Consider the following 27,879-nt stretch of genomic DNA (forward strand, 5'->3'; position numbering starts at 1 on the left):
AACGCATCTTAAGGTACATTAAAGGAATTATTAATATGGGATTATTTTATGATGCAAATTCTGAATTTATTTTACATGGCTATACTGATTCCGATCTAGGTGGAGATCCCAATGATGGAAAATCCACTTGTGGTTATTGTTTCTTTGTTGGTTCAGGTGCAATTTCTTAGAAAAGCAAAAAAGAACACTCTATTTCCCTTTGCTCAACTGAAGCTGAATACAAAGGTTGTACCAATGCAGCTAAGGAAGCTTTATGGATTAGAAGACTTCTTGATGATTTGGGTCTACCTCAACAATCACCTACACCTATACATTGTGACAATCAAAGTGCTATTGCCTTGGCAAAGAATCCAGTTTATCATGCACGAACCAAACATATTTCACTTCAACATCACTTCATTCGAGAACAAGTTGAAGACAAGCAAATTACTCTTCTTTATTGTAAAGGAGAAGATCAAGTGGCTGATATTTTAACCAAACCACTTTCTAAAGAAAGATTTCAGTTCCATTGTAAAAATTTGGGCTTACAACCCGTTGATGTAAACTCCCCAAGTAAAGATTAAGGGGGGGTGTTAGAAAGGTTAATCTTTCCTTGGATATATTAATTGGGATATTCCAAGGGTCCCTAAATGTAGTTTGTCCTCTTGTACACATGTGGAGGACATGTCATTGTTTGTTCTTTATTCCACATGTAAGGACAACTCTTGTTTATTTCTTTATTTAGTTTATCCTCCTTAAGAGGATTGTGACACTTTGCACACACCTATTATGAATGTGGCATTCATAGAATTGGGAGTTACAAATGCAACTCCTTTCTCATCTCTATATAAGAGATGCTCCTCCTTCTTTCTTCTTCACTCTTATCACTTTGATGTTATTGTATTGAGCTATTTTGCTCCAACACTCTCTCTCTCTCTTCTCTAGGCATTTGCCTTCATTCATAATACTCACAAGGGGTTTTCTTTGCTTTCCCCTTATAAATCCTTGTCTCCATTGTTGAACCATCTTGGTGTATGCTCTTGGATTTTGCTTATCTTATGGTAACATTGTTTCACACTTAACTTACTTGGATTGTTTCTCGTTCCTTGCTCAATATTATCATTTCTTACATATACACATTAGATACATCAATTTTTTCTTTCAAAATCATATGTGCAGATATAAATATTAATTACAAAATGTCCAATATTTTTGCAGATATATTTTCCTAGGAAGAAAGACCGCACCTGACAATATGAACCCAGAACAAAATAACGAGACAATGGCTACATTGTAGTCTCAGTTCCAAAGAAAAGATGATAAATGTAATTGTCCTGGCAAAAAGTGTAAGAGCTTAAAGAATCGAAGATTCTAATCACAATAGCCTAGAGTCATTGTAGGCAACATGTTCACGTTGAAGGGGGCCACAATTTTCGTCCATTGCTAAATGTGGACTTCCTACTAGAGGAACACAAAGGTGTGAATATCTAAGTTGAAGATAACACTCCCATGGAAGAAGATGATAATGTGCTAGAGGACATGATTGAAAAAGATGGTATTGGCACAAGTGATGAAGATGCTCACAATGATGGTACTAGTAAATCTGATAATGATGACGGAGATGGTCTTCATATACCTTTACTTGAGAAGGCACACAATAATGGAACAAATGTCACACTCTATTGCTAATAGTAACCAAGCTGAGAAGACTCAAGTATCAGCCGAGTAGGATTCAAAAGGTACCAAGTTCAGAGATCCAGTGTAAACCAAGTTAGGTCAGTTAATGAAGGATTCCAGTGTAAATGGAGTCAGGTAGGTTACCAAAGGAACTCAATGTTAACCGAGTGACTATATTTCAGTGTCAGTGGAATAATTTTGTTTATTATTTGGTTTATGCAAGCCGACCTAGTGGGTATTAATTGTTTTTTTGAAGAGGGTATTCAAGCCAACTTGACATGGGATCTCATATATATGCAAAGTCAAGATGTGGATTGAAGGATGAAGTTGTGAAAGAGAATAAGATGGAATAAAGAAGGATATAAGATTAAGGGAAGAACATCTAAGGAGCTGTAAAGGATATTCTAATCAAGGAGAATCCAAAGGATAAGCTAGAATAATGATCTGAATCTGCAAATCATTTGCTTCATCAATCAGGTCGATCATTGTTACTCTCTAACAATTGTAGTAGTGAATAAATCTCTTAATAGAGTTGACTTAATAATTATTTTTGTAAATGCTCTAACAAGCTAACATTTCTAGATTGAAGTGTCTTAAGACCTCTAACAAGAGCACTCCTAACAGGGTGATTCAAAGCTTTTAACAGGGTCACACTTAATAGTGTATTCTGTAACCTTTAACAGAGTTGGCTCCTAAGAAGGCCCACTTCAGAAGAGTGAAAAGTTGTAACTAATTGCATTGGTGGTTTTCCCAAATTGGGTTTTTGTTGATGCGAGTTTTGTATCACTTACATAACATATTAGGATTTGAATATTTGATAAAGGATATCAAACATACAACTCCTCTCTTGAAAAGTTAATGCTCATGAGAAATGAGTATAACTCCAATGTTCCTTACACTGTTAGATACTTGCTCAGTTTTATCGATGTGATTTGCTGGTAATCACATAGGCGGCCTTACGCTATTCATTCAAGGATGACTTGGACTTTGGTGGAATGATGGAGATGACGACTCGGCTTGTGAAATGTGCGGAGGCAGATAATGTTGATGGTGATGGTGATGGAGGATGTGTCTGCCAGTGATGATGTTGATGGGAAAGCGATGATCGTGGGAGGTGAATGGATGAGTTCTATCACTTGATCTACTCTAACTTTCTTCTCTCTAGACTTCAACTACCCAACTATTCACTATTCTACTCCTACTCCTGTGAATGGAAGGTTAGCAAATGGACGGGGATCGAACCTAATGAGAGCTGACCAGCGGCCTCACTTCCACAGGTGCAATGATTCAAAGGAATAATAAACTAGTTGCCACACAAAGCTTCCCAACCAGCCGCTAGGATGCTAGTGGTCTAGTATTGATCCCTATCAAACATTTACCAATGCTACCATACAACTATCCATCTACTCTACTCTTGCTTAAACAACTTGAAATGAAACAAACTTTAACAATTTGAAAGGAAATCTAACTAAGTGGAAGTAGAAAACATGCGATAACACCCAACGTTCTTGATCAACATGCCAATCGCAACAATGGAAAAGAGAGCATTTTGGTATTATCTTAGCAACAATTTCTCCAACCCCTTACAAATGAGAGCAAATGGCCTTTTATAGGGGCCAGAAATACAATGGACAGTGGAGATCAAAACAAGATCGACGATCCAGATTGGATCCTCAAAACCCTAATTAGGGTTGCCACCCCATCGGTCAATGAGAAGCCGCCACCTCATCAATGGACCCATGAAAAAAGTGCAAAAAGTGGCAACCAATGAGAAGGCACCAAAATGGTGGCCAATAAAAAATAGACACTTGTCCTATTCTAGAAGAAAGGGAAATTTGCCACTTGGGCTTACATCAAATGATCTAATATAAATCTTCCATTTTCTTTCATTTTCTTAGCTAAGGAAATGAACTTAGCTAGCCTTTCGTTAACTTCTTCCATAGGAGGACAAGGTGTGTGCTTCGCCTTGAGTTCCGCTGTCTTTGCCACGCAGTTCGCTGCTTGTAGTATTTTTTTCGTGATCCTTCTCATATTCTTTTGCAAATCCAATAAAAGCGCTGAGAGGGAAGGGTGCCCAAATGCTTTTTCTTGATAGCAACCTTTCCTAACTCATCCAATCTCGATCCAAAATCTGTCTCATTGACATCTTCTCTGATATCTTCAAAACCAAGGGCTATGCTGTTGTCACTCATCATGGTCATAGTGGAAGTGTCAATACCTGGGCCGTGATGTGCAACTGCCTTTTGTATATCCTTTTATTGTACCACCATTGGTATTGGTTATTCGCCTCATTTTCGAGAAGAAGGGAGTTTTCGGCATCATATCCTCTTTGTCTTTCTTAGTGTTCGCCCACTTGGGATTCTTACTTGCACTATCATCCTCCATGCTCGTCGCCCTATTACAGGATGGTAGAGTGGTGGACCAAAAGGCAAGAAGAACCAAGTGGAGCAATCCTTAGCCTAGAACGAAAGATGGATATCTCAACTTAAGCACTCCTTGTAACTCTAAATGATTTGAAATTACCTCTACCTATAGCCAAAGGGGATTGTCCTTCCTTCAGTCTGTCCCTCATCCGTATCATGTCCACTGTACAGATATTGGTGTCGGTTATTCACTTCATTTTCGAGAAGAAGGAAGTATTGGGCGTCATATCCTCTTTGTCTTTCTTAGTGTTCACCCGCTTGGGATTCTTACTTGCACTATCATCCTCCATGCTCGTCGCCCTATTACGGGATGGTAGAGTGGTGGAGCAAAAGGCAAGAAGAACCAAGCGGAGCAATCCTTAGCCTAGAACGAAAGACGAATATCTCAACTTAAGCACTCCTCGCAACTCTAAATGATTTGAAATTACCTCTACCTATAGCCAAGGGGGATTGTCCTTCCTTCAGTCTGTCCCTCATCTGTATCATGTCCATTGTATAGATATTGGTGTCGGTTATTCACTTCATTTTCGAGAAGGAAGTATTGGGCATCATATCCTCTTTGTCTTTCTTAGTGTTCGCCCGCTTGGGATTCTTACTTGCACTATCATCCTCCATGCTCGTCGCCCTATTACGGGATGGTAGAGTGGTGGACCAAAAGGCAAGAAGAACCAAACGGAGCAATCCTTAGCCTAGAACGAAAGATGGATATCTCAGCTTAAGCACTCCTTGCAACTCTAGATGATGAAAATTCACCTTAACCGATAAAATTACAGCGACTTTTCGAAACCTAGGATATGACTTTCAAGAAGTTCAAATCCCTTTGGAAATCAGGAATTTACCATGCAATTCACCTCCAAATAAAATTACACAACCTAGGGCAAAAATCGCAGCCTCTTGAAAAAAAATCAAAATTTTATCTTCCACAAAATTCAGCCCCCACAAATTTCGCCTTCCACAAAATTCGGCTCCCACAAATTCCGCCCAAGTCTGGAAAAAATCTGCTCCTCCACAAAATTCGCCCATATGGAGAGGAAGAAATGATTTGTGAAAATGAAATGGGAAGGAGACTCCTCGCAACTCTAGGAGAAATTTTTTTTCTCCTTAAAACTGGCCTACATGGTCTAGGAGAAAACAAAAAACAAAAATTAAATTCAGGTTAAGGCCCACAATTAAATACTTAGCTTAAAAAAAATTAATTTTGCCAAAAAGAAAATTGCACTTTTAAATTTACCAGTTAGCTCCAATTGCAAAACGAAATTAAATGGTGCCTTGAGGGTGTTAAATATTTCCATTTAATGAGGATTTAGTAATTAATACGTCATTAAAATTGTATTTTGGCTAACCAAAAGTTATTTTTCAACAATAAATTACTAAATTCATTAAAAACTTAAAAGTTTTCAAGGCAAATTAGTCCAATTAAAGTCAATTTTTTGCAATTTTCTACCAAATCGATTTTGCCAAGCTAAAAATTAATAAATTAAAATTGCATTTAGAACCAAAAATCGATTTTTTGCATTTTTCCTCATTTCAACAAAATTAAAAAAATTTCACCAAAGAAAAATTTGAGATTTTCCAAAAACTTAAGTCTAATTAAAATTTCTCTTTTGAGAATTATCCAAATTTACAGAGTTTAGACCAAATTTTCAAAAGAAAACGCCTAAGTACAAAATTCACAACTTTATCCTGCCAAGTTGAAGGTAACTTAGAAAATTATTCGGCCTAGGGATAAAATTGATAGCTCTGGAAAATCAAGTTAAGAAAATCGGGTGAAAATAAGCTAAGCCTCCCCATATCTGTCTTGAAGGTGCCAAGGCGTGAAATTTTTCAAAACTCAAAATTGTTGGACAATCCAAAAATTTGCCAAGGCGATTAGAAAGAAGGGGGTCCCCAAAAATTTTGGGGCGATGGTGTGAAAACCTCACAACATCTAGCATCAACCCAAAGAAATGTTCTTGAACATTTCAAGAAATAAGTAACTTAGAACAAAAATCTTAGGATGGCCTATTCACAAATCTACTTAAGGGCGAGCACTCAACAAGGGAAAGGACTTTCAAGTTGAACCTAAGCATTCTGACCATAAGTTACTCGCGTGTGTGCAAATGATTTATTCCCCGCTCGACAAGAACTTGATAATCTCTTAGATCCATCAGACTTAGCTATTATAATATCCTTACTTCAAAAGCAACCTGGATAGAGCTCCGCTACCAGTCAGGCGTCTATAGCCCCGACGGAGTTATCGTTGTGGCACCACAATCATGGTTCTACCTTTAGTGATTATTTTTATAGCACCGATAGAGATGATTGCACACCCTTGAACCAAAGTTTATCTTTATTTTCACTTTGATATTGCTTTTTCTCCTTTCTCATGATTTTTTTCTCTTTTCTCCTTCTCTTCAATCTTTTGTTGGTTTGCCGGCAATGAAGCTTGCGGAGGGTTTGGAAGACCACAGTGGCGCTGAAGCAGGCGTATGATTTTTACTAAGTCCAATTTCACTTCGAAACATCAAGAACTTAGAGCAATTAAGTGTGAGTAGAATGTTGTAACCATGCCAGAGATAACTTAAGAACCTCTATCAAGTTAAACCCAAGTTTAGTACAAGTCCTACCATAGACCAACGACTAAGCACACCCCTTAATCTCTGAACCTTGTTAAATGTATTCGAGAAATGAACAAGATGGACTCCTTTTTGTCACCAAAAATGTAAAATCTACACACCTCGCCCACGAGTGATAACATGGACCCCCCCTTTGCACTTGCAAAGACCCAAAAACCAAAACTGCTAAGTCAAATGACTCGATGCAAATCAAATTTGAGCTCCCTCACAACACCTAAACTAAACAACTAAAAGAAAACTATTCTAAAGAACTGAAAAGAAAACTACTCTAAACAACTAAAAGGGAAACTACTCTAAACCCTTGGGCCAAATGGTCCAAAACAAACTCTACTCTAAAGAATTGAAAGCAAACTAAACTACTAACTGAAAGTAAACCTAAACCACTCTCATGAACCAAATGGTCCAAGACAAACCTACCCTAACTATGTACAAGACTCTAAAGGGACAACACTAATTGATCTAATATATACACTAGATCTAACATGGTTTCTCAAGATGTTCAAAAGTAACAAGGTTTGGGTGATAGTTCTCAATCTTGCAAACTCATCCTTGTACTCTGAAAAAAATTTGGTCACCTCAAACTCAAACTCTAGAAAATTAACATGCAAGACCAACAATTGAGGCAACTCATAGGGTCCATGATTAATCCAAATACAAGTTGTTTCTCCAGAATTTCCATAATCAAAATAAAAACTTTCAAACCTTTCATCTTTAAGAGCAAGGAAAGAAACAACTTGGTGTGCTTTAGGTGGTAGCTCTTGTTTAAACCTCAATTGATCATCCAAAGCTTTAGGGGGTCGCAATTGGTGATGAATCTTCCCTCTAACATTTGCATCAAACTCATTAGAAGTCCAGGCAGGATCAATCTTCGAATCAAGCTCGTGAAATATTGTCTTTGGGGGCTTGTCCTTGTGAACAGTAAACCATGAATCCTTGTGAATCTCTCCAAGTGCATCCTCAAAAATCAAGGATTGTTTGATATTCTCCCCCTCAAACACCTCTCCAAGTTGCTCAAACACAACATCTAACTGTAGCATTAACCCAAACTGTTCTTTATTTTCCTTTTCCATGGGAGCAACTTGATCATCACTCAACGATCCTTGCATATCCTCACAAATAGAAGCTCCATCATCTAGCGTGTAATTTCCCTTTGAACTCTCCTCAGGAACATCTTGCCATTCTTCATGTGTACTCTCATCTAACATAGCACCTTCAAGACTGATAGGAGAACCATCATACGTCTTTGTGAATTGTCCATCAACTTCCATTTCAAGAGGCAAAATTTCTAGGGGTCGAAGTTGATGGTGAATCATGCCACCTGCAACAAATGGATCACCTTGAAAGGCTTTGGGCAATGACTCCTTTTGTATTTCTTCTATAGGATCTTCAAGCATCCCCCCAAAGAATGTGGTGGACCTAGCACCTTGTATTGGTTTATCAATATTTTCCTTATATTTGAACTCTCTTGTGATATCTTGTAATTCATTGTTCAACTTTCCTACCTGATTATCTTCCTCTTTAAGGATATTTGAAACTTCTTGCAACCCATTCTCAAGAGTCACCTCTTGAATTATGCATGAAGACTCACCAAAGATTTCCATTTCATCCACCTTTTGATGTTCCATTTGTAGTTCTTTGTGTGCCCTCACATCTTGACCTTTTGCTTCATCAACCTGTTGAATCTCAACCTTCTGTCTGCCATGTTGATCTTCTCGTTTTAGAGCCCCTGGGATTCTCTTTTCTACTTGTTCTAAGGCCATTGTACACAAGGAGCAAGATAACTTCGAGTGGAATGCGTTGTGAATTCTGCACCAATTGGGTAATAATAAGTTCTCTACTGATATTTGGTTACCCGACTCCATTCCTTGCTGTACAGTTCTAGTCACAAAGTTCTTGAAGCTCTCAAACATGCCTTCACCCTCATCGGATGAAGCATCTGGATCTGACTCAATCAGGATCTCGGTAGAATCCTTTCCTTTGCTTACCGTCTCTTCTCTCTCTTGGATAAATTCAATTGTTTCCTCGATTTTCTTGTCAACCACTCCACCTTGTGATATAATGTGTGAAGGTTCATCCACTTGGTTATCTTGAACATCAGAATCAACCACATCATTTTGATATATCTCACCCTCTTCATTCTTTGGTGTCCAATCTCGAAGCTGAAAGAAAGGTTTACCACCCCCTACTGATATTTCCTCATACCAACCTAATTGAAATTTGACCAAGTCTATGGTGGCTTGGGAAGATGGGCAAGTAGACTCTGAGTATATGAGACTATGTGCAAGGCACCAATAACGTTTTCCACATATGTTCTTTGGTTCCCTAATGATATCTTCTTTCAAATCAAGAAAATCTTCCTCTAAATGGAAAAAGACCACAGGCTCATGTATTTGTGAAAAAGAAAATTTTCCTCTTGACGCCATGTCCACTCTTAAGAGAAACACCAAACAATCCATCTCCCCATGATCTGTAGTATCATGTATCCTACATTTCTTTGGTGCTGCAAGTTGAGACAAATTCAATGGAGATAACCTTTTGTTCAAATCAGACCAAATGGGATGAACATCCACTCGCCTATCCATTGAGAAACCTTTCTTCTTCTTTTTTCGTTTTTTTTTTTGAATTTTTTTTTTTTTGATTTTTTAAAAGAGATCTCTCATCTCAAATCTAACTTTGAAAGCTCATTCCTCAATCTCTACTTCAATTCAACATTCCAATGAACTTCAATCAGGCCCTCCTTCTAACGCCATAATGTTGATGCGAGTTTTGTATCACTTACATAACATATTAGGATTTGAATATTTGATAAACAATATCAAACATACAACTCCTCTCTTGAAAAGTTAATGCTCATGAGACATGAGTATAACTCCAATGTTCCTTACACCATTGGATACTCGCTCAGTTTTATCGATGTGATTTGCTAGTAATCACGTAGGCGGCCTTACGCTATTCATTCAAGGATGACTTGGACTTTGGTGGAATGATGGAGATGACGACTCGGTTTGTGAAATGTGCGGAGGCAGATAATGTTGATGGTGATGGTGATGGTGATGGTGATGGAGGATGTGTCTGCCAGTGATGATGTTGATGGGAAAGCGATGATCGTGGGAGGTGAATGGATGAGTTCTATCACTTGATCTACTCTAACTTTATTCTCTCTAAACTTCAACTACCCAACTATTCACTATTCTACTCCTACTTATATGAATGGAAGGTTAGCAAATGGACGGGGACTGAACCTAATGAGAGCTGACCAGCGGCCTCACTTCCACAGGTGCAATGATTCAAAAGAATAATAAACTAGTTGCCACACAAAGCTTCCCAACCAGCCGCTAGGATGCTAGTGGTCTAGTATTGATCCCTATCAAACATTTACCAATACTACCATACAACTATCCATCTACTCTACTCTTTCTTAAACAACTTGAAATGAAACAAACTTTAACAATTTGAAAGGAAATCTAACTAAGTGGAAGTAGAAAACATGCAATAACACCCAATGTTCTTGATCAACATGCCAATTGCAACAATGAAAAAGAGAGCATTTTGGTATTATCTTCGCAACAATTTCTCCGACCCCTTACAAATGAGAGCAAATGGCCTTTTATAGGGGCCAGAAATACAATGGACGGTGGAGATCAAAACAAGATTGGTGATCCAAATTGGATCCTCAAAACCCTAATTAGGGTTGCCACCCCATCGATCAATGAGAAGCCGCCACCTCATCAATGGACCCATGAAAAAAGTGCAAAAAGTGGCAACCAATGAGAAGGCACCAAAATGGTGGCCAATAAAAAATAGACACTTGTCCTATTCTAGAAGAAAGGGAAATTTGCCACTTGGGCTTACATCAAATGATCATCTAATATAAATCTTCCATTTTCTTTCATTTTCTTAGCTAAGGAAATGAACTTAGCTAGCCTTTCGTTAACTTCTTCATAGGAGGACAAGGTGTGTGCTTCGCCTTGAGTTCCGTTGTCTTTGCCACACTGTTCGCTGCTTGTAGTATTTTTTTCGTGATCCTTCTCATATTCTTTTGCAAATCCAATAAAAGCGCTGAGGGAAGGGTGCCCAAATGCTTTTTCTTGATAGCAACCTTTCCTAACTCATCCAATCTCAATCCAAAATCTGTCTCATTGACATCTTCTCTGATATCTTCAAAACTAAGGGCTACGCCGTTGTCGCTCATCATGGTCACAGTGGAAGTGTCAATACCTGGGCCGTGATGTGCAATTGCCTTTTGTATATCCTTTTATTGTACCACCATTGGTATTGGTTATTCGCTTCATTTTCGAGAAGGGAGTTTTGGGCATCATATACTCTTTGTCTTTCTTAGTGTTCACCCACTTGGGATTCTTACTTGCATTATCATCCTCCATGCTCGTCGCCCTATTACAGGATGGTAGAGTGGTGGACCAAAAGGCAAGAAGAACCAAGTGGAGCAATCCTTAGCCTAGAACGAAAGATGGATATCTCAACTTAAGCACTCCTTGCAACTCTAAATGATTTGAAATTACCTCTACCTATAGCCAAGAGGGATTGTCCTTCCTTCAGTCTGTCCCTCATCCGTATCATGCCCACTGTACAGATATTGGTGTCGGTTATTCACTTCATTTTCGAGAAGAAGGAAGTATTGGGCGTCATATCCTCTTTGTCTTTCTTAGCGTTCGCCCGCTTGGGATTCTTACTTGCACTATCATCCTCCATGCTCGTCGCCCTATTACGGGATGGTAGAGTGGTGGAGCAAAAGGCAAGAAGAACCAAGCGGAGCAATCCTTAGCCTAGAACGAAAGATGGATATCTTAGCTTAAGCATTCCTCGCAACTCTAAATGATTTGAAATTACCTCTACCTATAGCCAAGGGGGATTGTCCTTCTTTCAGACTGTCCCTCATCCGTATCATGTCCACTGTATAGATATTGGTGTCGGTTATTCACTTCATTTTCGAGAAGAAGTATTGGGCGTCATATCTTCTTTCTCTTTCTTAGTGTTCGCCTGCTTGGGATTCTTACTTGCACTATCATCCTCCATGCTTGTCGCCCTATTACGGGATGGTAGAGTGGTGGACCAAAAGGCAAGAAGAACCAAGCGGAGCAATCCTTAGCCTAGAACGAAAGATGGATATCTCAGCTTAAGCACTCCTCGCAACTCTAAATGATTTGAAATTACCTCTACCTATAGCCAAGGGGGATTGTCCTTCTTTCAGTCTGTCCCTCATCCGTATCATGTCCACTGTATAGATATTGGTGTCAGTTATTCACTTCATTTTCGAGAAGAAGGAAGTATTGGGCATCATATCCTCTTTGTCTTTCTTAGTGTTTGCCCGCTTGGGATTCTTACTTGCACTATCATCCTCCATGCTTTTCGCCCTATTATGGGATGGTAGAGTGGTGGACCAAAAGACAAAAAGAACCAAGCGGAGCAATCCTTAGCCTAGAACGAAAGATGGATATCTCAGCTTAAGCACTCCTTGCAACTCTAGATGATGAAAATTCACCTTAACCAATAAACTTACAGCGACTTTTTGGAACCTAGGATATGACTTTCAAGAAGTTCAAATCCCTTTGCAAATCAGGAATTTACCATGCAATTCACCTCCAAATAAAATTACCCAACCTAGGGCAAAAATCGCAGCCTCTTGAGAAAAAATCAGAATTTTTTATTCCACAAATTTCGCCTTCCACAAAATTCGGCTCCCACAAATTTCACCGAAGTCTGGAAAAAATCTGCTCCTCCACAAAATTCACCCATATGGAGAGGAAGAAATGATTTGTGAAAATGAAATGGGAAGGAGACTCCCTTTATAGCCAATTTTTTTTCTCCATAAAGCTGGCCTACATGGTCTAGGAGAAAACAAAAAACAAAAATTAAAGTCAGGTTAAGGCGCAAAATTAAATACTTAGCTTAAAAAAAATTAATTTTGCCAAAAAGAAAATTGCACTTTTAAATTTACCAATTAGCTCCAATTGCAAAACGAAATTAAATGGTGCCTTGAGGGTGTTAAATATTTCCATTTAATGAGGATTTAGTAATTAATACGTTATTAAAATTGTATTTTGGCTAACCAAAAGTTATTTTTCAATAATAAATTACTAAATTCATTAAAAACTTAAAAGTTTTCAAGGCAAATTAATCCAATTAAAGTCAATTTTTTGCAATTTTCTACCAAATCGATTTTGCCAAGCTAAAAATTAATAAATTAAAATTGCATTTAGAACCAAAAATCGATTTTTTGCATTTTTCCTCATTTCAACAAAATTTAAAAAAATTCACCAAAGAAAAATTTGAGATTTTCCAAAAACTTAAGTCTATTTAAAATTTCTCTTTTGAGAATTATCCAAATTTACAGAGTTAAGACCAAATTTTCAAAAGAAAACGCCTAAGTACAAAATTCACAACTTTATCCTGCCAAGTTGAAGTTAACTTAGAAAATTATTTGGCCTAGGGATAAAATTGATAACTTTGAAAAATCAAGTTAAGAAAACCGGGTGAAAATAAGCTAAGCCTCCCCATATCTGTCTTGAAGGTGCCAAGGCGTGAAATTTTTCAAAACTCAAAATTGTTGGACAATCCAAAAATATGCCAAGGCGATTAGAAAGAAGGGGGTCCCCAAAAATTTTGGGGCGATGGTGTGAAAACCTCACAACAGTTTCCACGTTAAATTGGTGTCTATGTTTTCATATTATTTTCTTATTGCTTCGTGTTTCTGCAACTAAGTTACTAAAGGTTAATCCACATTAATATCTCAAGATTGCCTTGTTAAAAGAGCTACAATGTTTTTCTAGTTCTAACCAAGCTGTTTAAAGATTTGAATTTGTAAGAAGTTTGTTTTGACATCTAAGGGAGTTGGAATTATTTTTGTGGTGACTGATCCACCCCTCCCCTCTCAATTACTTTTATATTTCGAACAAAAAGGCCATGCGGCAAAGGATCGTGTTTAGATTTTAAAAACTATCTCAATTGGGCACCAAAGATTAGAGATGGATATGTATCCTTGGTGTAGCCCTAACATCTCAAAGTGATTTATCCAATTTTAGTGCCTATTTTTTATTTCTGAAATTCTAACATTGCTCTTGATAATTCATTGTGAATGTAACTTGAAAGTTAAACTTGGATACAATCAAGTTGTTAGGATGAAAAAAGTATGCTTCATAATCAAAATTGAAGCTTATCTCCCATATTATTTTAATTTTAAAATCAAATGGTTTATAAAGATATTTTTTGAATAACTGAAAATATATCGCTTATTAACATTAAACTTCTATAATATAAGCTAAATCTTGTTGATATAAGATTGTTTTGAAGTAAAGAACCTGTAATGGAACAATCATTATTTTGTCAATGATGTCAAACTTGCTACCTATTGGCGAGGCAATTGCTTTTTGGTTTGAAAGCTATCATTTAGTTGATTGATGAAGAGGATTTGAGAAGAGAAGATAACAATAGCCCCTAGAGAAAGGTTGAGTTATTTGGTATGTAAAGGAAGCAGTAAGACAAAGTAAGACATTGATACTATAGTGTATTGTTTATCTACTTAAAAGTCTGAAATGAAAGATTACTCAAGTTAAGATTAAAAGAAGATCAAGTATGAAAAGTGTCTGCCAAGCCTTGCCGAGTAGTCAGTGCAAGCCGAGCAGAAATCAATGGAAGTCAAGTGAAAATCGAGTGGTGCTAAGCAAAGAAGAAAAACAGTGCAACCTGAGTGCTTGTTAGTATATGCCGAGTAAAATTTAGTTGATGCCGACCATCAATAAACTTTAGTGTTTGCCGAGTAAACTATTGTTGGCCAAGTAAACTAGAGTTGGCTGAGTGGAAGAATAGTACATAAGCTGAGTGACAACATATTGATGCCAAGTGCTAGTATTTATGCTAAATCAAAGATTGGACAAATTTGAGCCAACTATTTTGTTTTCTTGAATTGTGTGAAGCGTGTGGAAGATAACTATGATGAGCTGGTGGCACAGAATTCAAGGTAAATTATTTTGTGGAAAATTTAAGGAAGATTGTAATGGAACCAAATGAAAAAGGGGGTAGTGCTATCCTTTTGACCTATCAGTTCAAAAAGAAAGGTTGTGCTGCTAAGATGATTTATTCTTAAACACTTGGCATTTCATGCTTATTAAAATTACATTTTATGACGAAAAAACATTACTCAAAAAAGAAACATATAAAACAAGTATTACATGTTTTTGCGAAAATGTAATTTTATTTATTAAATGTCCATAGTGTTTCACACAAGCCGTGAAACTAACTAGTAAGGAAAAATAAGTCAAAACCTGATTTTTACACATAAATACAAGTATAGAAAGAAAGAACAGAAAAGCAAAAGGGTTTATAGGTTCTAGCCATTGCTTGGAATGACTGGCTCATTGCTGGTTGCCCACATCCTCACTTCCGTTGTCCTTTTTTTTCCATGCTCCCGCTCCAAATTCTGCAGATGCAAAAAATGAGTTAGATTAGAATGATCTAAGCAATGGCCACCAAACTCATCCCCAAAACTTCATTTTGTATGCTTTTGGTAGCATTGATAACATTTCTGCAATGCTTGTACAGAAGAACAATGATAACTATGAGCAGCCCATAGCCTTTTTCAGTCAATCTTTAGCTAACTGTGAAACCCGGTATACATTTGTTGAAAAACATGTGCTTGCAGTAGTGCATAGTTTAAAAAAATTTAAGCCCCTAGTTGCTGCTAATAAAGTACACATTTTGGTAACTCATCCAAGTGTAAAAGAATCTGCTAAGCAAGGATTTGAATGACAAATGGGCTGGATGGATTACTAAAGTCATGGAGTTTGATGTAGTTATCAATGTCAGAAAACTGATAAGAGGTAAAGGACTATGTAAAGAAATGGCAACAAGCCCAAATGATGAAAGGGATGATGTTACAATTGCTGTTTTGTTCAATAGCAATGATGTGCAAGTTACAAAAACACCAAAAGATGGAGGTTGGGTGCATGACATGACCCATTTTTTGAAAATTGGTGAATATCCACTACATTTATATAGAGCTAAGCAAAGATATTTTCGTTTACAATCTATTCCTTATATCTTATTGAATGATGTGTTGTTCAAAAAGGATATCAATGGTATATTTTACGGTGTATTGGCTCTGATCAAGTGGAAAGAGTACTTAGAGAATTTCATGAAATCTATTTTGCACCTAGGACTACAACATGGAAAATCATGCATGTTGGTTACTATTGGCCAGACTTGTTTAAAGATTGTTATGCATGGTGTAAAAAGTGTGTGAAGTGTGCACTTTTTGCTGGTAAAGAAAAGCTTCCAGCCATGCCCTTGCAGCCAATTCAAGTTGATCAGCCTTTCATAAAATGGGGATTGGATTTCATAGGACCAATCAACCCGCCTTCCAGTGCTGGACATAGATGGGTACTCACAGCAATAGATTATTTTACCAGGTGGACTAAAGCTATTGCTTTGAAGGATGCAACCGAATTATCTGTTTTGAGCTTTAATGAAGATATAATTACCAGATTTGGTATATCGGAATCTATAATATCAGATAATGCTTTGGCTTTTGTTGGTTTGAAGATAACAGAGTGGGCTGTCAAAAATGGTATTTACAGAAGTACGTCCTCAAACTACTATCCTCAAGGGAACGGTTTGGTTGAGAGCACTAACAAGAATTTAATAAGGATTATCAAATGAGTAATGGAAGATAATCGAAAAGTTTGGAATTGTCGGTTAAAGGCTGCATTGTAGGCAGATCATATAACTTCTAAAACATCCATTGGCAACTCTCCTTACATGCTAGTCTATGGGAAAAAAGCTCGATTACTGTTATCTGTTGAACTTCCAGCTTTGGATATTGTGCATCAACTACAAATGTTTGAGGGGGAAGACCCTATGGCTGTAAGATATGCGGAATTGATAGAATTAGAAGAATCTAGAAGAAAAGCTATGGAAATAATGGAATATCATCAGCTTCAAACGAAGCGGGTTTTTGATAAGAAAGCTTCTTCTAAACTTTTTGTTGAGGGAGATGTGTTAAAGTGGGACATGTTGAAAAGCAAGCCAGGCAAGCATACAAAGTTTGATAACTTCTAGAGCGGTCCATTTATCATTACCCAATGCAAGGAACATAATGCGTTCCAGTTGTCTAATATGGAGGATGACGTGCTGCCAATTCCAGTTAATGGAATCCACCTCAAGTGCTGTTTTGAGGTTTGAGTTCTTGCAGTTTTTTTAAGCTTTCAATAAGGTGTTGTTGCACTATGTTTTTGATTTTTCTCTCCCTAAGTGTGGTCATGCATAGGTTTTTCTAAGTCTTCCTCGCATTTTCTATTTTCAAAAAAGTTTTCAAGTCATGAGGAGCTGAAAAGTTTAGGTTGTCCCACATACACACAAGCATCCTGACCAACCAGGCATATTCATACATACAATCCATCAAGCAACACTTGAATAGTGGTAAAAAATTCTCTAAATGACTCGTACATACCAACATGACTAGTGGGTCAACATACTTATGCATACAAGAGCCTTTGTGTTTTGTGTTAGTTTTTGTTGTTTACAGTTCTATGATGTTGCAAAATTTGTTTTCTTTTTCCCTTTTAGGAGAAAAAGATAAGGCAATCCTACATGTATGCAAATATCCTCACTACATATTTAGATTCATACATATACCCTATGGATGTTGTGTTTCGATGATACACATAACCTTAATAACGCATACATACGCATGTGAATACTTGGCTGAATTTACTCACACACATACAACATTGTTTTTACCTTTTGACTAGCTTCTGTGTTGATGTGTTCCTATATGCAAGCATGTGCCATTATTTCCATCAACCTAATGCTATAAACACAATTCCTAATGATGAAAGCAAAGCCTATCTCATCATCACCAAACATGCGTATACCACCATGCGAAAAGATATAATCCCACACGCTTGCATATCTGGAGTGACTCTGAGCCCAATGGAAGTGTCGAGGCTATTGGTTTTCTATGTCTAGTAGGCAGACACCCTGTAAAGGTCGCAAATTTGTTATCCTTTTAACCTATCAGTTCAAAAAGAAAGGTTGTGCTGCTGAATTGATTTATTCTCAAACACTTGGCATTTCATGCCTATAGATTACATTTCATGATGAAAAAACATTACTCGAAAAAGCAACATATAAAACAAGTATTACATGTTTTTCCAAAAATGTAATTTTATTTATTAAATGTCCATATTGTTTCACACAAGCCGTGAAACTAACCAGTAAGAAAAAATAAGTCAGAACCTGATTTTTACACATAAATACAAGTGAAGAAAGAAAAAACAGAAAAGCAAAAGGATTCATAGGTTCCAGCCATTGCCTGGAATGATTGGCTCATTGCTGGTTGCCCACATGCTCGCTTCCGTTGTCCTTTTTTTCCATGCTTCCACTCCAAATCCTGTAGATGCAAAAAATGGGTTAGATCAAAATGATCTAAGCAATGGCGAATGAACTCATCCCCTTGCCCTGCACATGTATTTACATCCAAAAATCCTAAAATCTTGATCAATTTTTCCTAACATGTTTGTTTCCTGTGCAACATCCAATCTCTTAACAAGTACACGGATATAACCGTAGGCTCCCATAAGGGTTATTGAGCTCGACATGCTTATAAGACATTGGATCATCGGAGCTGATCAAAAGTATATTAAGGATATCAAAGGGATGTATTAATTTACAAAACCTTTCATTCTTAATTAAAAAAATGCTTCAACAAGTTGTTCAGTAAGGAAAAAGGGCATAGTAATTTCTAAGTGTTTAAGGGACAGATTTACGTCATTTTGAAACATTACAGTTGGCTGCAATATTTTTGCCAAACAGTTACTAGTTCATTCTTGTTTGAAATAAACATGGAAATGAAGTATTTTTATAGTAAAACTAACAAACAAGGAAAAAATGAAGACTGGACTGGCATGAACTTTATTGAGTTAAGGGATGAAATTGAGAAAATAAAGGCACTGATAGACTTTTCAAAGAAGGGAAAATATGAGCTTGCCGAAGCCATGTATTAAAAGGTGCTGAAGGACTTTAACTATGTGAATCAACAAGATAATAATGAAAGGAGCACTTGTTCATTGTATGTGAATTTCTAAAGGCAAATTTGTATGAATTTTATAATTTCAACAGGGAGTCTGGAGGAGACGCATATTTCACCATGCCAAGATTATAGTCAATTTCTATTCAATGCTTAGAGGCTTTGCAAAAAACAGAGAGGAATACTTTCCAAAATATATTTTACATTAGTAAGAAAGATGTAGCTGTCTAATATGAAGGGTTTCAAACTATGGGAGAAGAAGCAAAGTAAAGTGGATATTCAAAGCGATCTTTCAGATATCACCAATGAACATAATGAGTTTCCATTAAATATACAACTAAGTATGGTCACTTGTAGTATAAATTTGAACTCATAACTTTGACTTAGGGTTTAAAAGTAAGAGATGCTTAGTATGGAAAGACCCATTTTGGGGGTTTCAAAAATAAAATCTATGAGTGAACAGGGTTGTGAAAATTAACCCACGAGAACAATGAAAAGCTACAACAGTGGTCATAGATGTTTTCATAATGGAAACAAGGAACAACCAAAGTCATCTTCAAAAGGAAGAGGAAAGAAAATTTATAAACACTTTCAAATTTTGCTATACCCCATTCAAGTAAATGCAACCCAAAATTGTGTTTTTTGTAAAACCCTTCATAAATAGAGGAGATCTCATTTTTTATAGGAAGTGTAGAGATCCCAAGACAAAATACCTAGTTTAGGTTACCATATCAAAAGAGCAAAGAAGAAAGAATGTCCGATTTCTGCCAAGGAATCACAGTTTTACCTCTTCACAAGAAACTTTCCGCAGGATTCCCTTAACACCAGCAAATCTTCTAATGATAGGGAATATGGGCAAAAAAGAAAAAGCTCCAAGTTTGAAGTTTATACCCGAGCAAGGAAATATGCTAGATTTTAGTAAAGACAATGGGAAAATCACGTGTGCTAGTCAAATTTGTTAGAAATGAGTAGAAGAAACCCATGGAATGTATAAAGTCACATAAACGCCATAAAATCCAACTTTCACGTGAATATGTACAGAAGTGTTGTAGAAATCAGTAAGGAAAAAGACTGGTCTGAGTCTTTCCAATAGCGGCCAAAGTCATGGCCAATTTATTCTAAAAGACCCAAGTCAAGTTCCAGTTTTCCCACAAAACAACAAATATAAGAGATATGATCAAAAGGCATACATTATGTAAATGGAGCAGAAGAAGTGACTGAAAATAATAGTGATCCCCAGTAATGGCGTCTTCAAAAAATGCTTTAGAATCTCAAAAAAAAACAATGTGAGAAATTAGTCGAACGAACTTAGATACATACGTCAATGGTGGCCTTAACCTAAAGCGACTCTAGATCAGGCCATAAAATGCAATAAATGGTAGAGAGCGGGCATCCAAACCCTAGAGTCATTTTCTTCATCTATATTTCAGAAAGTTTGACCATACCAAATGAACAAGTCTAGGGTTGTAACATGGAGTTATACTTTCATAAATCCCTTTGCATATAATTTGAAGTCCGATGCATTTTTATGAGATTATATTATTTCGTTTCCAAATGTGTCGTGAGGGATGTGGTGAATGTTTTTGAACCTAAGTGTTAGTTATAACACTTTTGCATAAGTATGCTTTGTAAAAGAAAATATTAAGTGATGCAATTATAAGTCATTTAATATTTTTGTTATTCTGGTTCCAAATAAGTAGGAACTTGGTTTTATTCCTTGATACATTTAGAAGTAACATGTGTCGTGTGTTGACCAAACAATTGAATCAGTTTGGGAACATATGGAGGGAATATAGGGGGTTTCAAGGTCGAATTTGACCTTTTCTTGTCAGTTAAGAAGTCTTTATGGTTAGTTTGAGTGTTTTGAGGATAGTTAATGATGAGGCATAAGTCTCATTATGGCTTAGTGGGCTTCAGGGATTGGTTTGACTTTATTTTAGAGGTTTTTAGGCACTCTTTTCTAGGCTTTTTTTTGGCATCCGAACCAAGGGGTTGTTTGATGTGAACTTAGTGAGTTTTCACTCAATATTGTATTCAATTTCGACTAGTGATGAAAAGACTAAGTCATTTTTATCCTTGGTATTTTCTTTGACATTATTGGTTTGTAATTCAATTGTTTTTTGGAAAATCAATATATTTGATAGGTCTTATTCCATTTGTAGAGTTCTTCATCTTACTTATTATTGCAGTTCAGTGTGTCACGTGATTGATAAAGCAAGATATAAAATGTTTTTCTTTTAAAACATTTTGTTTCATAGTTTCTATCTCACTTACCTTCATCTTTCTGCAAGTGATTTTTTGTGCAGGTTATTAACTATGTTATAGAGGTGTTTTCAAATGCTAACTTGTGAAAATCATCTTTCCTTGATAGTATTTGCATCACTCATACTTGTTAATGAAATATTTATGCATTGGGCTCCATAATAGGTTGTGATTCTCTTTTTTCTTCGCATTTGGGATTAAGTATCTTTTTAAGCTATTCACCTTTGTTTAAAGTTTTTTTTTAAAGCTCAGATCTTAAGTTTTAGCTTTCTAGTTAAGTTTTCTTCTGTCTCCCCTTTTCTTAGAAAGTCAAGTAGTTTTACAGTGTAAGCAAGCTAGGAGCCAGCCTTATCTGGAGATTCACTCCTATAGTTCACCCACAACTTAAGAGTGTTTCCATTGTTATCTTGAAATGTTAAATTATTGTTGAATTTGATGAGGGTAAATTTCAACTGATAACAGGTAGATTCATTGTATCCTACCTAATCCTGAAATGGACAATTGTGGTTAAGTGGCAAAAGATATTAATTCTCTATTTATAGAGGGAGTTGGTCAGAAGCAAAGGTTGTCATGTGTGAGAACCTAAGGAAGACAAGGAGTCTAGGATATTGCTTCATTTAGTGGCCGAACAGAAGAGACTGCAATTGGCATCCAAGAAAGAAGGCTTAAGAGTTTGAATGCTTGAAGGGTGAACAAGCTATCAGAGCTAAAGTGTGTGAATTTCAAGCAGAATGGAGGACTGAAACAAAGATCTGTAATCTACAAGTGAGTTGTAATTTGTTATCAGATCAAGCCTTACTATTACTTTCTAATCATTATATCAATCTAGTGTAAAGTCTTTGGATTAAGGTTGATTTAATAGTCATTTGTAAATCCTTTAACTGCGTGACATTCTAATGGAATGGTCTAAAGTCCTCTAACAAGGCTTACTCCTAACTGGGTGATTGGAATCCTTTAACCGGGTCATATTTAGCAGTGTGTATTGTAATCTTTAACAGGGGTGCCCTTTCACAGGGCATCACTTCAGACGAGTGAGAATTAGTAGCATGTTACTAGTGGTTTTTCCCAACGTGGGATTCCACGTAAAATTTGTGTGTCAAATGTGTTATTGAATCTATTATGTTTCATGTTTACATTTCTTGCAAAGTTGTTTTGACCTAGGACAGTAACTTACAATGTTTAAGTATTGTATGATCTAATGGATGCATGCATAATAAGGAAGTTTTATGGATATGGGTCTACTAAGCATTAAAAAGTTTTATTTGTACATCTGGACCTTGTATAACTGATTCACCCCCCTCAGTTATTCTAAAGAATTCCAACAATTGGTATCAGAGGGCCATAGTGCTTAATAGGACTAGTTTGAAGGTACTAAAAGAAAAAGATCATGATGTCTAAAAGAGAGGTATCCAAGCTCAATAAGAACTTCCCTGCATGGAAAAGTCCGATGAAGCTACATCTAGGAGGTCTTGGAGACCATGCACAATCTACCATCATCACTGACCATGTCAACCCTATTGGAGTCCTAACTGTTGATGATCTGAAAAAGAATAAAGAGCACAATCAATCAATGTTGGAGATTGTCTCTGCCCTAAGTTATTCTTAGTTCGATGACATCAAGGGTTGTGATACTAGAAAGAAGATGTGGGATGCTCTTTACACCATTTATGGAGGTGATGCAAATGTCGAGACCCAAATCTAAAAGTCTTAGAGGTAAGTTTGATGAAATGAGGATGCAAGAAGGTGAGAATGTTGCTCAATATTGCTCTAAAATAAAATATGTTGTTAATGCTATAAGATTATCTCTTGCATCCTTTTACCAAGTTTTAAATTCAATTCCACCTTCTGGGGAAGGTTCTTCAAATGAGCGACTTTCACATAGATTTTGGCATACGGAAGTTTTGATCTTGAAGCTATACCATTGTCAATAGCTACAAGTTCAACAAAAGATCCAGCTATCCCTTTCAAGATTTCTTCATGCCAAAACTCTAGAGGTAAGCTAGGAAGTCTAACCCAAACTAGAGTAGTTAGGAAGAAGGCATCAGACAGATCCATATTGGGTTCCCATTTTTTAAATGTAAGAGTACTATTACCAAACGACCAAGTTCCATCACATACCACCATGTCTAAATCTTCCTTATAGGTAAAAACAAAGGAAAAGAAACCATTCATCATAAGTGCAATGTCCATTTGACCAAGGAGAACCCATTTCCTTTTGATCATATTTCTCAATGGAACTAAATCACGTCTAGCCCCCACAAATTTTCCAAGTAGACTAAAATCAACAATCAAATCCGGTATAAAGATTTGAAACTCACATTTTTCCCAGCAGGATTTCGATGTAGCTGGAGGAAAAGATGATTTTCCTCCAAGTCTTCTCCCAAACAAAAAAGACCACTTGTGTTGATCAACTACCAACTCCTCTTTCATTTGGTTCTTTGCACTACAAACATTTGCATTCTTATCCACATCCTCCAAAAAATTCCTTTCTTGTAGTGAGTCCCTTTTGTGAGCATGACAATGAGACAAAGGAACAGAAAGAACATTTCCATCCCCACATTTTGTGGAGCAGGATCTCGATAGTTTGTCTTCTTCTTCCAGGGATCTATCACAGACTATCTATGACCCTACCAATCCTATCAAGATCCCACTTTCCGATTCCTGTCCCTCTAGGGTCAATCCCTACCACTAAGTTTCCTCCTTCCAGATTCCTGCCTACCAGAGCTCCGACCATTTCAAAAATTTCTTTCAAAAAATATCATAGTCATGACCACCATTGTTCCTAATATAATTTAAATCTTCTATGCCATTCCATTTATGTTTATACAGATCAAAAACTTAATATAAATAATGTTTGGTTAAGAATTAACTAAACTAATTAGTATAAGGTTAATAATTGTTTATATCAACAGTCATTTCATAAGTGGTGGTGCAGAGAACTAAGGCACTATTGTGGATTTTGGTTTCTCACCAAATCAGGCTAGAATAAATAAGTCTTGGATGAAAAATCCATGGTTGTAATAAAAAGACACCTTCATGTATGCCTGTCACTTTGGGCAATTTATATGCCAAAGTTGCTAGTTGGGCAAAATTGGGTCTTTTTGAGTTTTTCATTAAGATAGCCTAGGATTAGGTGTTTTTAGTTGTTTTTCAATAAATTGGAACCTTTTCCAAGTATTAGAATTGAAAATTTGTGAAAATTGCAAAAGTTGCACTTTTTGTGCAAAATTGCTAATTTGCAAATTGTAAAAGTTGCTCAAAAATGCAACTTAGTTGAAAAGAAGTTGTAACTATTCAAACAATAGTTATAATCGTTGGGATGGATGTAGGAAGGATATCTACCTCATTTGTGAGGTCACAAAGGGACAATTGTATGGATTGGGAGAAGTTGCAATAAGAGAATTTTTAGTTTTGAAGCAATTTTACTAGTTTCTTGTACTTTGTCCATACTGTAGGGATTGGCAAGCATGATCAGATGATTGTTTGAAGAAAAGTTTTTCTTATCTATCCATTGCTTTTGGTTTCATCATTTTGTGTGGATTTTTGTTCAAGTTATTCCATTTTTTGTACATGAGAGTTTGTAGGACAACAATTTTGTGAAATTTTCAAAGATGGCCCCATAGTTGTGACTCCCACGATTGGTTTTTAATGGCCTCTTGCAGAATGAAAGTCAGATGGGTCCTCTCAGTGATTCCAGGATGTCAAGACTGGGCAATGTGTTTTTCTATTTTTCCTAACCAGCCCTAGGTCAAGTGCTTATGAGGATTTGACCTTGTGAGCGTGATGTTTGGAGTATAACAAGAGAATGAGACCTGTTGGAGGGCTGAGTGTTAGATGCTTTAGGATTGGATATAATTCTAAAAAGGGTATTTGGAACCCTGATTTGTTTTAAGGTTTGTTTGGGACTTTTGGAAGTTAGACACCAAAAACCTCTTAAGGAGGCCTAATAGGGCACTAGACGAATTCGGGTTTGATACATTGTGGAAGTGTGGGGATTAAACCTGTTACTAAAATTTTGCACACTTTTAGATTTTAGTATGAAGGAAAAAATGCATAAGTGTTATTCATTGTGTGCCAAGAGATATAAATGTCCTTGTATTTTTCATTTTCAAATATAAAACTGATATTTACAAGAGAGTGAAATGAGTTGATATGCTGAAAGGAAAAGATCTCACACAAGCCGTGAGTATAGCTTACTAACTTTTATATGCATAAAAGAATACATAAACATATAAGATATGTATGAAAGAAAGAAGTGAGAATAGAGATAACCAGTCATTGCCTTTTGCTTTGACTGGTTATGGATTTCATGGCATTCTTCATCTAGCTCCAAGCTCTGAATTCTTTAGCAACTGCAAAAAATGAAAGAGAGATGATATTACATCCCGAAGGATCTAAGCAATAATTGGATGTCTCTGCTACTACACATATTCTATCTATTGATGCATTTTGGTACAAAAGAAAGTAAGCTATATTAAATACAATGCTAAAAAATATTTTGCAGTAAGCTTTTCAAAGAAATAAAAGTCATTTGTGGGTGTCATGAGGCTGTGCTCGAACCTCATAAATAATATGCTATAGGATACATATGCTACATGATGCAAAAGGATTTCAGCCAGTGAATATTAGTGACAAGGACATAGAGGAGAGGAGGTGTAGGTCCTCACAAGAGGCCCATGTATTCAGAAACAAAGGAGGAGAATGTCCAACATTTCTTTTAAAGATGGATCTGAAATCTGATGTCACTTTCAGTTTCATTAATTTTACTTATTATTTGCTTGCATGGTCAGTGAAGCATACTTCCTGATTAAAGGACTACCATTTTCACTACTGCAATGGTGAATTCTCAAATGAGCCTAATGAAATCAATTACCCCTAGAAAGGAAAAGCCCAGCCAAAATATTACAAAAGGAAAATGCTGATGGTTTTGAAGAGTGGCAAATATTTGAGGAGCATATTGGAGTTTTACAGAAAAATTATTTTGAGGCATCAGGCCTTTTAGAACATATTAGTACAACCAAGGACATGATAGATTATCTCTGGTACACAATCAGCATAAATGTTGACTGAAATGAGTCATTTTTGAGAGAGCAATAAACTTCCTATTCTTGGCATTAAATCTCAAGGTCATGCTGTGCTGGTTTTCATCAACAACCCTCTTGTTGGAAGGGCCCATTGAAATGTATGGAACTTCATTTAATTTGTTACCTATAAGAAGGCCTGCTGAATTAGAATGCAATAATGATCATGAGATAAATGGGAAAATCTGGCTTACCTAAAGACAAATCAAATGGCACATATGGAGAGTGAAAACCCGAACAACAAATGAAGACAATTATTTCAAAAATGAGCTTCATATTACAGCATGTATTTCAATGTAAAAACAGTCTAATGCAAATGTGAATTGCAAATATCTATGGCGGCTATAAGGAATGCCAGCATAACCCCAGCTTTTGTAAGAATGAGAAAATAATCTCATAACCAAGAAACCCTCAGCAAATGCAACAAGGGTCGCATATCAAGTAAATCTCAAAGTAGCAGCAAAAGTGTGCAAGCAAATCATAGAGATGGGTCTATTATTTCGAATCCAGAAAGTCCACCATGGTACCTTTTAAAGTTCATAATCTCCATTCCAAACTCTCCATTCAAAATGGCACCATAAATATAAAAGAGAAAAAGCAGAAAATCTGCTATGAAAATGCAGAGAAAACATGCCCAGATTTCCTAATTTTTTGGAGCCACAAATGTCTGCTATATCAGCAAAAACTTGCACAGCAAGTACCCAAAAAATGCAAAGATTAAATACCTGCTGTTTGAAGCCCAGGAAGTCTATGAAACGGCTTCAAAAACATCAAAAAATACCCTTGCACGACCTCTAATGGCAGCCAACAAAGTTCGAGGGCTTCAAATCTCGTGGAAAGAAGAGAAATCTGCCATTTTATCTCAGCAAAAATGCCTAGCGTAGATCAAAGAATAACCTATGTTTGAGCCAAGGAGAAGAGGGATAAATGCCCAGCTATAAAAAACGACCAGCAAATTTGAGAAATAAAACCAAAAAAAGTGCCCAGAAATTTGCCATTTACCTTTGAAAAATGCCCAGCTATCAAAAACGATCAGCAGATTTGAGAAATAGAGCCATGAAAAGCACAAAGATCTTTTCCAAACCTCCAAACCCTCATTTTCTCCAGCCAGCTAGAGCTCTTGCAAGAGCAAATGAAATGGAAGAAATGAAATCTCTAATATTCCTTTCCTTTCTTTTTTCATTCACATGAATGAGAAAAGACTTTGCTTTTCAATTTTATAAATTTTCCAAGTCCATATACCTAACGTATATAGTGGAGAGGTTTATGTTTTGGCCTTTAATTTGTAAATGTTTCCACTTTATGTTATTCAACATTAATATAAAATGATATTCATAAATCATTTTTATTAATGAGTGATGTAAATTAAAAAAATATTTATTAGTTAATATAAAATAAAAATATTTCTTATTTTAAATATGTTTTAATTTCTATTTGATAAATCATTAATATTAATAATAAATATATTACTATCTTAATATTATTAAATTGATTTTATAATCAATTGAATAATATTAATATAGTTCATATTTATTATTAATAAATTTAGTAACAATAAAAACTAAATGTTAATTCTATTAAGTGATTTCATAATCATTTAAATAACATCAATGTAATTAGTATTTATTGTTATTAAGTTATTATGTTTTTTTCAAATAGATATTAAAATATATGGAAAATAAATATCTATTTTTATTTTATATTTAATTGGTAGATAGTTTTTTAATAACAGAGTTGGGATAAAATGTAGGTGGTGGATTGGCATTCATATTATGCAGATATTTTCAAAGTGGGTGGCCATT

At 36.1% G+C, this 27,879-nt stretch overlaps 1 long non-coding RNA gene across 3 annotated transcripts in view; it reads right to left on the reverse strand.

Moving 5' to 3' along the window:
* The window catches only part of LOC149549586 (uncharacterized), a 58,183-nt gene extending 30,881 nt beyond the window's left edge, over positions 1–27,302 (reverse strand). For 2 of the 3 annotated variants that reach the window (XR_016354120.1, XR_016354118.1), the window contains exons 1-4: positions 27,080–27,302; positions 26,803–26,974; positions 25,279–25,348; positions 15,044–18,098 (exon numbers count right to left, since the gene is read on the reverse strand). This is a non-coding gene — a long non-coding RNA (uncharacterized LOC149549586). The remainder of the gene's footprint in view (positions 1–15,043; positions 18,099–25,278; positions 25,349–26,802; positions 26,975–27,079) is intronic. The other variant, XR_016354119.1, reaches the window with a different exon arrangement.
* Between the last annotated feature and the right edge of the window lie 577 nt (positions 27,303–27,879).

Source organism: Cupressus sempervirens, chromosome 7 (genome assembly GCF_028749045.1).
Source record: "Cupressus sempervirens isolate cs-2001-9-10 chromosome 7, ASM2874904v1, whole genome shotgun sequence".
Lineage (NCBI taxonomy): Eukaryota > Viridiplantae > Streptophyta > Pinopsida > Cupressales > Cupressaceae > Cupressus > Cupressus sempervirens.